This window comes from Falco rusticolus, chromosome 5 (genome assembly GCF_015220075.1).
Source record: "Falco rusticolus isolate bFalRus1 chromosome 5, bFalRus1.pri, whole genome shotgun sequence".
Taxonomy (NCBI): domain Eukaryota; kingdom Metazoa; phylum Chordata; class Aves; order Falconiformes; family Falconidae; genus Falco; species Falco rusticolus.
This window is the reverse complement of record NC_051191.1, coordinates 25,636,408-25,651,850: the sequence shown is the minus strand read 5'-3', so window position 1 is coordinate 25,651,850 and position 15,443 is coordinate 25,636,408. Positions and strand designations below refer to the sequence as shown.

The window sequence follows — 15,443 nt, the reverse complement described above, 5'->3', positions numbered from 1 at the left end:
GCATGCTGCTCTGTTTTCTCATGTGAACATGGGATTTCAAATTTGCTTATACTATATCTATTGAAAATAATGAGTTTACTGTCACAGCACTCTCCAACTATCAAGCTGCAACAAGGTCTTTTACCATCTCATACCATCATACTCTTCATACCAGTCCCTCTGCTGCCTTCTCCTCACTCAGGGCACATGTTCTCTCTTCTCTCTGCTTCTTCCTTGGCTGCCCAACCACTTAACTTAACCAGCCACAGCTGCACCTTATCTACATCAGCCAGCCTCCCCACCCCTGAAGCCAGCCCACAGCTGTATATTATCAATGTTAATTAAGCCAGATTCATCCCTGTACAATTCCCCCTTTTTTCTTTATTTCATACCTCATGTTTTTACCAACCATCACAAACTTTTTACAAATAAACTTTAAATACAGTTTTGACAACTTGTCCCCGAATTCCTTCTTCATTTTTATCTTGGCCTTTTCAGTTTCTACAGGTTGATCACCTTTCTTATCTGCTTTCTTAGCATCTGGGATTTTGCTTTCTTCAGAGGGGGGTTCTGATGAACTTACAGTGCCTTGTCCTTTCACCTCTTGGGTCACACTGGACAGTAACCTGAGTGAGATTTCAGCAGCAGCAGATCTAGAACACAGCACTAACACATCATTCTGTGTCCTGAAAAAACTTCTTAACATCCTTGTGGTTGCCCATTTCTTCTACAAGTGGGGACACCTTCAAGAAGCACATAAACGTGGGAAAGAATGCCACCAGGCTGAGCAGCAGCAGCAATGGCAGGAGCCACCTGCAGCACCACACTGCTCCCACACCCCAACACAGCCTTCACGGCTTCTGGCCAGACCCACTCTGGACCCACCGCCACTGCAGGCTGCTGCCACATCTGGCCACATACTCTGCCGCTATCACCCATTACCCTGTTTCTTAACTCCACAGCAATTAAGCTTCCTTCTCTTTGATCCCAACAGCTCACCTTTACTGGTGTCTGATCCAGATTCCCAGGCTCTTCCCACCTATCTCAACACAATCTGGATCGCAGGCTGTCCCCACTACATTGGGCACCACCATCACTATTCAAAACTTCAAACATGCCCCAGCACAGCCATCACTGCTATTGCTGCTCATTACACTCAGTCTCATAATCTGAAGGGCCTCAATTGTTGCAGCACAAACAAACCAGTAGGCTGCAACAAGGCTCTACCATTGGCCAGATTCTACTGTCTGCACTGTATCTCCTGCCCCCAGAGGTCAGACCACACTGCTCCCCCTCCATCCAACCCCCTCTCCCACACTCCTCAGGGCTATTTAACCACTTGGCAGGAACAAGCTGCAGCTGCACATCGCCCATGTCAATCAACCCACTGCCTCTGAGGCAAGGCCAAAGCTGCACGTTATCAGTGTTAATCAACCCACTGTCTTCATTCCTCTACAGTTTACTACTTCTGTTTGCAATGACATTGCCCAATTTATCACCTCAAATGCAGACAGTTTATAAATTATCATCAACCATATGCTTTCTCAGATCTCTTTTCCCTTTGTTTTTGGATATTTTTTTTTAAATTTTTGAGTCTTAATTCCCATCTCTCAGACTATTTTGGTATAACCAGACATTAATCTTTCAATTTTAGATTTTCAGATGTCTCTCACAGCATCCTTCTGGCCAAGTGTGGGATGGGTGGGTTCACAGTGCGCTGGGTGAGAGGCAGAGCTCAAAGTGAGTGAGGCTACATCTGGCTGGTGACTGGTCACCAGTGGTGTTCCTCAGGGTTCAATTCTAGGACCAGTTCTGTTCAAGAGTTAACAAACTGGATGCAGGAGTTGAAGGCACCATTAGCAAGTTTGCTGATGGTACCAAAATGGGAGCTGCTGTTTAACTCCCTTGAGGGGCAAGAGGCCTTGTAGAGGGATCTAGATAGAATGGAACATTGGGCAATGATTAATGGGATTCAATGGAACTAGTCCAAATGCTGGATCCTGTACCTAGGACAGAGTAATGCTGGGCACAAGTATAAACTGGGAGATGAGTGGGTGGAGAGCAGCCCTGTAGAACAGGATCTGGAGGTGCTGGCCAACAGCAGGTTCAATCGGAGCCAGCAGCATGCCCAGCAGCCAAAGGGCAACCTGCATCCTGGGGTGCAGCAAACAGCATCACCAGCCAGTCAACAGGGGTGACTATCCCACTGCTTTCAGCATTTGTGCAGCCTCACCTTGAGCACTGTGTGCAGTTCCAGGCCCCATCATTTAGGAAGGATGTGAAGGTCCTTGAATGCATCCAGAGGAAGGCAACAAAGCTGGTGGAAGGGCTGGAAGGAATGTCCTATGAGGAGCAGCTGAAGACATTGGGTTTGTCAAGTTTGGAGAAAAGGAAGCCGAGAGGTGACCCCATTGCTCTCCACAGCTTCCTGAGGAGGTGAAGCCAGAGAGGGAGGTGCTGAGCTTTTCTCCCCAGGATCCAGTGATAGGATGCGTGAGAAAGGTTCAAAGCCACACCAGCTTTGGAGGTTCAGACTGGACGTTGGGAAGCATTTCTTTACTGAGAGGGTGGTCAAACACTGGAATAGGCTTCCTAGAGAGGTGGTCGATGTCCCAGTCAGTATTTAAGAGGCATCTGAACAGCACCCTTAATAATGTGCTTTCACTTTTGGTCAGCCCTGAACTGCTCTCATCAGGGAGTTGGACTAGATGACTGTTGTAGGTCCCTTCCAACTGAAATATTCTATTCTATTCTGTTCTATTCTATTCAATTCTATTCTAATGTAGATTTCAAGTGACTAATAAATGAAGAGCTACTTTTGAGAGAAATCCATACTTGGGAGAAAAATATTAATAAAATTGAATGGTTAATAGCTCTTTTTTTTGCTTTTGGGCAATTATTCTACTTTGTGACTTTCAAAAGGACATTTCACTTGTCTTTTCATATCCTTCCAGACATCACGAACTGCTTCAGTGATACATATTCACTATATATATAAAAAAATATATATATTTTAAAAAATAATGTATATTTGAGTAGTGACCAACAACTTGACAAAAATTCTGTCACTGGTGACCCAGCAAGCATCAGTGCAAAAGTATTTTAAAAATTCATCATTCCTTTTTCCTTAATTCCACCATTACATACTTTGTGTCCAATTACACTTACTTATTTTGAACTTGTGCAGCTCAGTGTATCTTAGACCACTATGAAATTGTATCCCCTTGTGTATTTTCTTGTGTTCCAGTAGCAACACAGCAGCAAGACTGTAATTTATTTTACTGGAATAGGCTGACCATAACCTGAGCTCTGCAATTACAATTTGGTCTTTTTTGTCCATTATGGAGATAATGAAGATCAGATTGCTGCCAATCTGTTTCTGTTGCTTTGGTCACAGGGAAGCTCACAAAATCTTATCTTTCTACTACTTTGTGGAGTAGCTCCACTACAGCCTTTAGAGTAAAAACAGCCTAGATTTCCTGGAACTAGTTTAGCATCTATGCAATGATTAGACTTGTCTTTCCAAAAAAACTGTCAATAACCCCTCACATAAGGTACAGGTTAAAAAAAAAAAAAAAAAAAAAAGAAGAAAAGAGCAGAGACAAACAGTAATTCCAGGTACACCAGGCTTTTGCCGGTGTTGGTGGTCTTGCCTTTAAAAAAGAGGTGAAAATTAAGTTTCCAGGGATTTTTCTCTTATAAAAGCAAATAGTATTCCAGCACCAAATGCACGGACTAATATTGTTGAATTATTAGATAAGTCCCATACAGTAGCAACACTTCAGCGTGGGCAGAATGCAGGCATGTGACCCAGAAGCTCTGTGCAAACATTGTTCATGTGCTAATTCAAACAAATATTTCCTCTGGGCTAATTTTTCAAAGTATGAAACAATTTGTCTATCTGATTAGATGAGCAAAGAAAGGAAGGAAGCAATTAGAATGTACAACGAATTTTCAATAATCACACATGAGTTTGTGCAAATTGGCATAGGAAAGTGTAAGTAACAAGCATCAGCAATTTGACTCTTGTCACAGAAACAGAGTTAGATGAATTTTTAATAGACTTAGGTGACTGAATTTTTAAGATAGATATGAAAAAAAACCACTACTGATTTGGATTTCTAAGAGCATAAGAGCATACCCTTCAAGTTGGCATTTGAAAATCATGATTTATTTCTGTGAAAACACCTTTGGATATTATGTGCTTTGAAGCTGAAACTATACAGAAGTAAAATGGGGAAAACTGAAATGGGCTTAAACTGCAAAATGCAGATGAGAACTACATCACATATCTTGGAGTAGTTTGAAATGGAAGGTATGTTGAAACCACATAGATAATAAGTGTTGTGTTTCAGATCCATGAGCCCATGCACAGACATACCACTGAGGGAGGAAAAAACTGCAAGTCCAAAAACAGTTTTCATCACTTTCTAACATCGCTTTCAAAAACCAATTTCAAAACCAGAAGGTTGACTCATAGCCAGCAAGCACAAGGGTGACCTTTTCTGGGCAAGGTCCAATGGTAGCAACTGGATAAATGCATGAGGATAAAGAATGAAAATGAGACATTAGGCATGGAAGATTTTGCAATGTGCCAAAATACTACGCTACAGCAATAAGAACTTATCAATCACACCAGATAATGCAAAGTCTTTGGACTCGATTTGGCTGTGAACAGAGAGAAAACACCTTTCTCCTGTGCTCATTTACTGACGTTATCTCCCCATTTCTCCTCCAGCCTTATCTAGACCAGACATATGCCAGGGCGCTGGTAGGCCCTTATCTGCCGGAACAATTTTACACCACCTTCCATTGTCTGTATGAAACAGCAATGTCAGCCACAGCAAAAAACCACCACAAATTCTCTTTGGAAAGTTCAGACTTAAAAGTTCCATGCAAGCTATTTACTTCAGTATCATAATACTGTGAAGTTTGGAGAACAGACGGAAAGGAAGCATGACAAAGCAAACAAAACAAAGTTAGATCAGGTACTTGGAAATCAGAAGGAAAAGTAATGTGTATAATGAAATCCAGGCTAGATTTTTATTTACATTATTATTCTTCTGCAATTCTCTGGAATACATAACATGATGATCCATATCAGAGCTTGGTTGCCTAGACAGTTCTAACATTTTCAAGCTTGTGCTCAGGAGAATTGTTTTGGTGCTTTCTAATGAAATTAGCTTAAATGAAGTTGTTTCCTAGAAACATGATTAAGCCTACTCAGTTACTGCATTTCTTGGTCATTGGCAATTAAAGCATAAAATATACATGAAGCCAAATCCTGAGCTGATGAAATTCAGATATATTCCAGTTGTTTTAATAGCACAGCATTTCTTTATATCAGCTGCAAATCTGCTTCATGCTGATTTGCACACTGGTTATCATCCTGAAGGATCATTAAGTGGTTTATGAATTAGCATCTTGGAGCACTTGTCATATCTACTTGAAAACAAGACACGGGTCTCTTCTTCTTGGATGATCTGTCACATCAGAATCAATGGTGTCAGCTATGGTAGACTGTAGCTTTAAATCTATAAAAATCCTGTAGGCACTGAGATTCGTGGTGTTTACTGATAGACAACAGTGGCTCAATAAATGTCACTGACTGACAACTAAACTCCATTGTTTAAGAAGTTAGTTTTGAATGTATATCAGCTTTGGTATTTGAGAAACAGCAACAGATTTAATGTAAATGTAATTGTATACAATATTCTACAATATGTAAGATGTAAGGTGTATATGCTAGTCATAATATAATGCTTAAACAAAAGTCTTTAGGAAAAGAGTAGCTCCCTATTAAATGCAAAGCAGCAGTCACTGCTTCACAAAGTGGCTGGACCACAGACTCTTGGAAGCTGTGAGAATATTGCACCATGTTTACCCTGGCCTTAAATTCTCAAATACCTCCTGTCAAGGCCACAACAAAGGGCTAAACAAATTTTATGCCTGACCTAGTAAGACTGTTCTTATCTTTAATAAATTTGGGAAAATTTTGCTATCTTCAATGAACAGTGATCATTATTACACCTGCTAAAAATTTTGTCCAGGGTGTTGCAGACTTGTCTAACACACAGTCAAGCTAAGAAGGAAGGAAGGAATGCATTCCTTTCCTTTATTTAGCATTACTTCTCCAGTAACCATGGTGCTGATATTTGGGGAGCACAAAGGCTATATCTATCATAAATTACTTTTATGAAGCTGGAAGACTGGAGGAAAGGGTTTAGAGGAAATAGAAACACCGCTCCATCCTATTACCTACTGGCCAGCAGTTCATGCTATCTATGCAGAGTGCTGATAGTATCCTAAGGTAAGATATGCCAATGGTGACACTTTTCTTAAATGCACACAGAAATGCAGACTTAGTGAGTTTACTCACTGTAAACTTATACTCCGGAGCACCTCAAGACTTTAGCAAAATCCAGAAAGACCATTCAGTCTTGGTCTTGTTGTCAGGACTGCATCAGTCAAAACATGATCTGGACCCTTCCCTATCTGTTCTGAATCTTCTCTCCCTTTGTCGCAATGTTCTTGCCCACACAACTTTATTTAGTGAGTATCTGATCACGTACACTCCCTTTCCCATCCTAAAATGAAGGACTTTTAAGCAAGTCACAACATATGTTAGATTTACACATCTTAATAGTTATAGGTAAGTGCAGTGGGGAAGAAGTTTTTCTTTACAACTAGTATTAACCTATCCTGTTTTAACTGATGCCCATTGCCTCAGCATCCTGCTGTGAAGAGCCTTGCTCCCTCTTGATAAGCTCCTCGTCGGTATGGGATGGCTGCTGTTATGTCCCCCCAGAAACTGTCTCCTCTTCAGGCTGAACAAGCCCTGTCCCCCAATTTCTGCTCTCAGGGCAGGTGCTACAGCCCCCAGCCACCCCCCTGGCCCTCTGCTGTGCTGCCTCCCATTTGTCCATGTCTTTCCTGTGTTGGAGGTGGGCTGGGGGCAACACCAAACACAGTATCTAGACACAGCCTGACACATATTGAGTAGAAGGGGATGGTCACTTCCCTTGATCTACTGGCATGGTGCTGGTAACATGGCCTGGGATGCTTTTGGCCACCTTTACTGCCAAGGCACATGATGGTGGTTTACAGAGACCTCCCCCAAGGGCCTCTTCTGCCGACCTGCTCCCCAGCCAGTCTCTCCCCAGCTTCCATCAGTGCACAGGGCTCTTTGTCTCCAGGTACAAGATTTGTACTTAATCCTGTTCAACTTCACAATGGTTCTGTTGGCCCATTCCTCCAGCCTGTCCTGGTCGCTCTGAATGGCAGCCCTGCCTTCAAGTGTATTCCCCCAATTTCATGTCATCTGAGTGTACTCCATCATCTCCTCCGTGTCACTGATAAAGTTATTAAATGGTCCCATGACAGGGTCTTCTGTGGTATTTGTTACCTGCCTCTAGGAAAAGCACAGCCCATTAACCACTGTCCTCAAAACCCAATCATCTGACCAATTCTTTACTCATCTAGTTGCCCAGACATCAGACCTTTACATCCCAATTCCAGGCTAAAATTTAATGTAAGAAAATAGTCGAAGTCTAAAGTCCCTTTCCATTTACTGCAATACCCTAATTTCAGTCCAGTTTCACAAAACTTTACAGATTCTTATGAGGATTAATCCACCATAAAAATAAACTTTTGTCTGTTCAGCCAATGTGTCAGTCGATCATTCATGGCTTCACTGTAAAAAAATCAATCCCTGCGGTATTTTTAGTGCTACAGTAGTTGTTTTTAGCTCAAGCATTTTATTAATGTTCTTCTCAATGAAAGAGAATAGTTGAATAGATTTTATTCATGTTTCCTACATAATGTCAGGCAGCCCTGCCATCAGAGAAAAACATAAAAGATGCTTTGCTGGAATATCACAGCTTAGTTGGTATGTTATGAATCTGGCATATTAGCGATGTCTTAGCAACTATTATTAGCAAATGATAGTTCAGTCCTAGGTAAACGGAATGAGCTTTGTTAGCAAGATGTTATCTTAACATCTTGGACCAAAACTCCAAATAATTTGGTTTTATTTAGCTGTTTTGGAAGAGGATCTCCAGCTTTTGAGGCTATCTATATTTTGTTATGAAAACACCAAGTAAAGGCCTGAGGATCTAGCATGTAAATTCTCTCTATTACAATTCTGTGTGCTGATCTTGTGTTACAGACTTGGCATAATGCCCTGCTATTATAGAGTCATTCAAACTGCAGACAAGTGCTCATGTAATTAATCAACTTTTTAAACTCCTCAATAATTTTCTTAGAGCAGAGCAAATCTGTCTGGTGTTTGTGCAAACGTGTGTTGGTGATGGTTAAATAGAAGCTACTCCACTCTACCGCTTCCTTTGGGACAGGAGACACCACAGGGAGTGCACACATTATGGGGAACATTTTGAGGAATCTGTAGAGTGATGATACTGCCTGTGGTTAACAGCCACCCAGCAAAGCCTCTGTACACTAAATAATTTCTCTTGAGGGAAAACCAAAGGAATATCTCACCCAGATGACTCTCCTGCACCAAGGAATCAACTGATACAGTCCTGCATGAGTATCTGCCATGAATGGGGAAGAATCTGTGGAACAGTAAGTTGTAAAATGCCATTCGTCCAAAACAAGCAATACTTCCAATCATGTATTGTCTTTGTAATATACTCTGAATTCTCCTTCTTTTCTCAAAGACAAACACAGTATCTAGTTTTGGTGTACAATTCCTTAAAAACATTATAATATTCATATAAATTACACAAAATAAGTGAAGGAATTGTAGTTCCCCTGTTGTTAAACTTCAAATTAACTTTTGACTCATTGCTTGGAAAAGATCCTAAGCTGGCAATGGCAGAGACAGAAGCTTATGGTTTATTCTCAGAAGGGGTATCACAGAGCAGCTGTTCAGACTGTCTCCAGGAAGGATGGCGTGGCCATTTGACAGTTTGTTTCTTACAACCATTCAGTCTGCAGATACAGGCTAGCTTTGTGTTCGGAAATAGGAACTGTTCGCTAAAGCACGTTGAGACCTTCAATGAACCGCACATGCTCTGTCCCTGATGACATCAGTCGCTGCTGAATGAGGTCAGTAACTCTTTGCCATCACTTCTTATCTAAGTGGGGTTTAAACTCACGTCTTTAAGTAATGAAGTACCTTACTTCTCTTGTACTGAGCTGAGGTTGGTAATGAAAAAATAATAGAAAAATAATACTTAAAAAAAAGGAACATAGAAAAGTACATTTTGCATATTTTAAAGAGGGGGAGTTGACGAAAGGATTTTTAGTTGTTTTTCTAAAAAAAAAAAAAAAAAGACAAGGCATAAACCTTGTAAGACTTGGAATGTCACATCTTGTTTGTGATATACTCATTTGATGTCTCACACAAAATGAGTATTTCTTATAATAACTCAACTGACTACTGCAAAAGAAAAACACCATATGAATTAAGTGCATAGTAATTTACTAGTCAGCTTGCTTTGTTGATATTAACCCTTCAAAATGCAGGGTTTTTTATGTGACAGGGATAAAGGTAATTTATTTACCTGCATACCTCATTCCTTTAAACACTGCAGTCTTCACTTCTATATCAAGAGAATGATATATCAATTTTTTCTATCCATTAGAAGAAGCTGTCAAATGAGGGAAATTTTCTGTCTTTCCTGAGAAAATAGTATATTCTCAAGCCAATGACTACTGCTGTCCAACACATCAACAAGCAGCCACATATAAGCATTTTTTACAGAAAACAAAAAGAAAATTTCTGATAAACACGCAAATTAGCACTTCGATAAGTCTTACATTTTTGCCTCCTGAAATTGTATCTCCTTTAGATAAATACGTATTCTAATGACTATGGGGCACATGATACCTTCTTCTTGCATGGGGTGTTTTTTACAAAAAACAAAATTTTTTTTATAAAATTCATGTAATTTTGGGGTACCTATCCTCAGACAGCTTTGGCTTTATCAGCGTTGACTAACGTCAGCTTCACTCCCTTCCCTGTTGAATAGATTTCTTCAGGAATGAGAAAAATTTCTGGCAAACTTTAGGTTATTTAAAAAAAAAAAAATTCTGACAACCCCCCTCCCTCAACTTCTCTTTACTGAAGCAAACCAGCAAACAAACATGCAGGCACTGAGTGCGTATTACCTGTAAACAATATTAAAGTTTTTAAAAAAATCAGAAACACAGATAATGAAGAAGAAAGGTTTCACTTGACAAATGCTGCACCTGTTAGCTCGGTGCAATGATGCTATGAGACAATCAGAACCTCAGAGTTCTACCAACTCACAAGGAACATTTTCTTTGCGTCAGTGACCTGCAGAATCAGAAGGTCTTAATGTTAATCATCCTGCATTCAGATTGTACACCTAGTGCACTTCAAAGACCTGTACAAATCTGTGAATAGTTAAATAATGTCCTCTACAAGTCTTTTGACTGTTCTGTAACTTCTTTGTATATAAGCCATATCTGTTCATCTCATCTAATTTTAGATCTCTACAAGACATTCTCTGCATTATTAACTTTTTCTGGTGTCCTTTATCAGTTGTCTCATCAATATTATGCAGCCCTGAATGTTTTGTCTTCTACTCCATCATGAGAAAGTGCTGGTCTGCATCCCTTATCTCCAACACAGAAAATTCTGCTTTGTCTTCTGTGAATCTCATTCTCACATGCCAGCTTTTCTCTTGGCTTTCCATGGAAACCTGGGAGGCCGACTGAGCTCTAACATTCAGCGTGGCAGCGATATGTTTCTGCAGCCCCTTCTGCTTGAAAACTATGAAAGGAAACTGGACCTTTATAACCAGTAGATACATTTCACTCTCAACTACCTCCACTCATCTTATTAGACATCCTTCAACAGATGTTCACACACTGAAAAGTGAATAAACAACAGAGCAGCCAAAAAGGGTTCAGGGAAAGTATTTTAAGTACACACACTAGTGCTTTTCAAATTCAATTAGAGACAAGGCACATCAACATGGAATATATGGTCTGTATCTCAACAAAATGTTTTTAACAAATCCAAAATATTGCTTGTGATCATATATATATAAAAGACAAATGATATTAAGTTCTTTCTAAGATTGCTTTTAAGACACAGAAAGACATCTTTCCTTCCATTTATTTCCATCCCTGTCCTTACTTACTGCTATATGACCAGTGGAAAATCTCTGACATTGCCTGGTTGTAACGGCTATGTCCCTTTCTGTTTATGGGGTTTTACCTTCTGTACCACATCTCTGATAAGGAAAGAATGTTTAAGGCAATGATGGCCATTAATTAGGGATTAAATCCTTCGACAGTGACAAGTTAAAGGAGGGTACTGGGGTTTTGTGCAAAGTATTATCTTAGTTCTTCACAACATTAAACCAAAGAAACAGGACGAGTTATCCTCTAAGAAAAGAGTATGAGGAGAAGAGATGGGTTACACTTCTCACCCTCTGTTTTTCACTACTATATCATATTCAAGACACAGACTGTGACTATATTTAATGTGGTTTTTAATTGATTAGTAGTCACATACTCACCATACTTCAGTATTTTGGTGCAAGAACTAAATTTGCTGAACTTGCAGGTGAAAGAACCCTAAATACATACGGTTATTTATTTACAGGCTATCTATAGCAGTAAGGCCTTGCTATAGGAAAATTCTTTGAATCCTCTTCCTCTCTTTTAGGATAAGTACCCCATGAGCTGGCATGCTGCAGAAGCGTAGTTTTATGTACAGGAATCAATGATCCTTATGGACAGTATGAGGCATCTCTGATGTGTACGTAGCATCACAGCTACCCCGTCATCCTCTTAGTGTTTCACTGACATCACTGCTGAAGTGAAGATTAGGGACACAGCCTTCTCCCACAGTCTAATTCTCTTCTTTACTGTAAAGTTCACAGCTTTTTCTTAATGCTTCCCTGCCTTTTTATTTTCATGAGAACTGAAGAGGATGTTGCGCAATATGGGCAGCCTGGGTTCTCAAAGGTATGTTCTGCTGCCTGGAAACACAGAATATCCTACCTTTTGAAAGGGAAGAATTCCTTGTGAAGTAAAGTAAGTGAAGTAAAGCAGCAAAAATTACCTTTGAGTGAACTCATTGCACCTATAGACCTACTGAGATGTGTCTACCTTGTTGGGTTATCACCCAGCTTTCTGATCAGGAATGACACAGTGTTAAGTTTTTATCTTTACAACGTTTCCAAAGGTATTGCCAATGCTTTCATTACCTTCAATAGCCATGTCCTCTCTTGACTTTTTCAACTATAACTATGACATGTTAAAGAACAGAAGAGAAAATTCTGGCAGTATAAAACAGTGCTTATGCTGCTATGCTAAAAGATCCAAAAGGAGCAACGGATTCTCAGTGAAAACAAACAGTGAGTTTCTGGAGCGTTAAACACTGCTACATTATCATTCACTAATCACTGCCAACATTGCTTTGCAACTCAGCATAACCATGATGCCAATTCTTTTTCTTTAAATTGCAAATTATTAATTGATCTTTGCAGAGAAAATCCTTGACAATTCCTTCATATCTATCATCATTGCCTGAGGAGGGGGATATTGCACACCTTGAAAGCAAAAGATGTGACTTCTAGATGATGGCATATGCTGATAAACAAGAACCCTCAAGAGAGAGTCCAGCGAGCAAGTATACATTTATTTTTCATTCAGAGCTACTATTCTCTTTCCATCGCAATTTTGGCTGGTTCCTTGCTCCTTAAAAACCTCATTCACATGCTAAAATTTGCAGAAAATATTTTTGTGTTTAAAATTATGCTAGATTATCTAAGAGGCATCAAAAGCATCTGTACCTCTGAGCTAGTTTCTATTAATCAAGAAAGTAAATAAACAGAATGCATCTGCACATAGTACGTAGTGATGTAGCCTGAATTTTAAGTAATTTGGCACTGCTATTATTAATATTAATGATTTGACAATTTCTGGATCCATAAACAGGAAGTAACCTCCAGTATGGTAGGTATGTGATGAGATCTATGGAATTCAAATTATAACAATGATACTAGGATGAAATTCAAGCTTGCCCTATAGTTACAGGTGTTGTATAGCCAGGTCCCTGGGCTGACCCAGCACCCTGAGTCATTCATGCCAAGGCTGGCCCAGGAACTCTCCAGTGAGATGAGGTGATGGGCTGAACCAATGGCCAGCTTCCCAACAAAGCAGCTATCAACAGTTAGAGGAGTTCTCCAAGTGGGAATTGTGGACAGATCGGGAGATTTCCCCATGTAGCTCCTGCTGGATATGCACCAGTTAAGATACCCCATTTGTATACTTAAGATGCGTTCATTAATTCCCTGAGAGGAGAACCTGTCAGTCTCAAGCAACTCCCCAGGCAACTCCTGCTGTTGAACTGACAAAACTGCACATAGATCATTTAAAGCATCAGCAGAAACTGTTCTTGCATGTGCAGAAATGATCGCATAGGACAGGCTTTTGTGCATAGCGAAGACAGAGGATGTACACACTGTACATCCTGTAAGATAATCAGAGACAACAGATGATGCATATGCTGTTGTGGCCACCCAGGACCACAGGCCAGCTGGCTTGTAAGAATACAGCAATGCAAGGGTTCAGGTAGTCTTGTCCAATACAGCCAAAGATGCTGCTGAAAGAGTGCTTGCCCTGAAGATGCTGCAGAAAGGACGGTTGCCCTGAAGATGCTACTGAAAGGATGATTACCCTGAAGATGCTACTGAAAGGATGGTTGCCCTGAAGATTGTACTGAAAGGATGGTTGCCAGAGAGACGCCCATCAGCACGTGGACAGTGACTGGCTGTCCTCTTGGAGAGATCTGACACCCCATGTGAGCTTTATTGAGGGTGGTTGGTTTTTTTAACATACGGTCTTCCTCTGCCTGTGCAACATTTTGGTACTTTGGGTAAGAAAGAGAGGATGAAGGAGAAAGGGAGAGCAGAAGAATGTGAGTAAGGAAAGAAACAATGAAAAAAAGAAAAAGAAAGAAACCAGCTGGCCAACACACCAACAAATCATGGCATCTAGATGAATATCCAACAAACTTGTAGCAAGGTAGCTGTGGTGGAGTAAGAGTGTATGTTGTTTAATGTACCAATAGGTTAAGCAAATTTTGCTGTATAATAGATTTCTAAGTCTGCCTCTGGTTAACAGCAATTGTCTGGTTAATGAACAAAGATACTGGCTATTAGTTTGCAGAGAATAATCAGAATTGATTTTTTTAAAAAATAAATAAAACCCATGTGTGCGGCTCTGAGAAATGTCATCTGGAAAGGTGAAGGCTAAGCAGAAAGCACTGCATATTTAAAGAGAGTTTCCGTGCACTTTAATTCTTCAGACACTGAGAGAGGGGGAGGAAGGGACGTATGAAGTCAAGGAGTCACAGTACTTCAAAGACGTACAAGGTGCAAAAAATACAACTTCTTCTGGCTCAGATCTTCCCTGTTGGCATCCTATTCCACTTTTGGCTCTTTTCTGTACAAAGCATTTAAGCCTTTTCACACCTGTAGGGAAATCTATAAGTACATCATATAGAAGTATGTCTGTGCAGGTCTCCAAAGGTGTATCTGGACTAAAAGCCAAAAGTATGACTGCAGCTTGTAGACACATAGCCAAGCTTGCTTAATCCAATTAAAATGTAGGTACAATACATCACAGCTATAGCAGCCAGCAGTCCTAGGGTGGGCTATGAAACCTTAGCAGGATCCTGAGTAAATATTTGATCCTGTGTGATCTCATGTTGTGCAGGGTGTTAGTCAATGGGAAGTCAATACCTACACCTTGGTTTCCCAGTCACCATTTACAAGGCATTTACACCGATGCACAGTACATTGCTGTGGCTGTCAGCACGAGAGCTGGCAGATAGTCTGGAGTAGACAATTCACATTGCGTGAGAATAAGCAATTTTACAGAGGAGAGCAGGCTGTCAGAGGCATTATATAACGAGCTATGCACAGTTGTGTGGTTGTAGTTCCACTTGTTCTTGAGTGAGCCAGCAGCTTGGTACACAACGTCACATCACCCTGCAGGGCACCCATCCCCACTAGGATGTCAAGGAGCTCCTTAGGGACTGAGGGCCCTGGGCAGCAGGGGCTGACACATCAGCCGACCAGGTGGCTCCTTTCAGACTCTGCTGTGTGTGTCTGGGGGTCTTTCCGTATCCTGAAATCATCACCGGGTGTTGTTACACTGGCTAGCAAGAAAATACATCATAACGTGTACAGAGCATTCATTTAACAGCCTAATTATGAGGGAGATACTGGGGATGGAAGTGATCAAGATTTTACTGCCAGAAACCCTGTGAAAACAATATTTAGCAATTCAGTTAAGTTCACGCCACTTTATACTTAATGCTTGAGGGAACACCAGAGCTGGAAGTCAGTAAATACTTCTGCTAGAAAAAGAGGTTGACACATGCTATTAGAATTTTTTAAGCAAGTTAAAACAGAGTCTGATGGTTTCATGACAAAACCGCTTCGAGCATGTAC

General features: G+C 40.5%; 1 protein-coding gene across 6 annotated transcripts in view; it reads right to left on the bottom strand.

Annotated features, from left to right (window-relative positions):
* The window catches only part of PCLO (piccolo presynaptic cytomatrix protein), a 402,813-nt gene that overhangs the window by 135,637 nt on the left and 251,733 nt on the right, over positions 1 to 15,443 (bottom strand). The window lies entirely within an intron of this gene.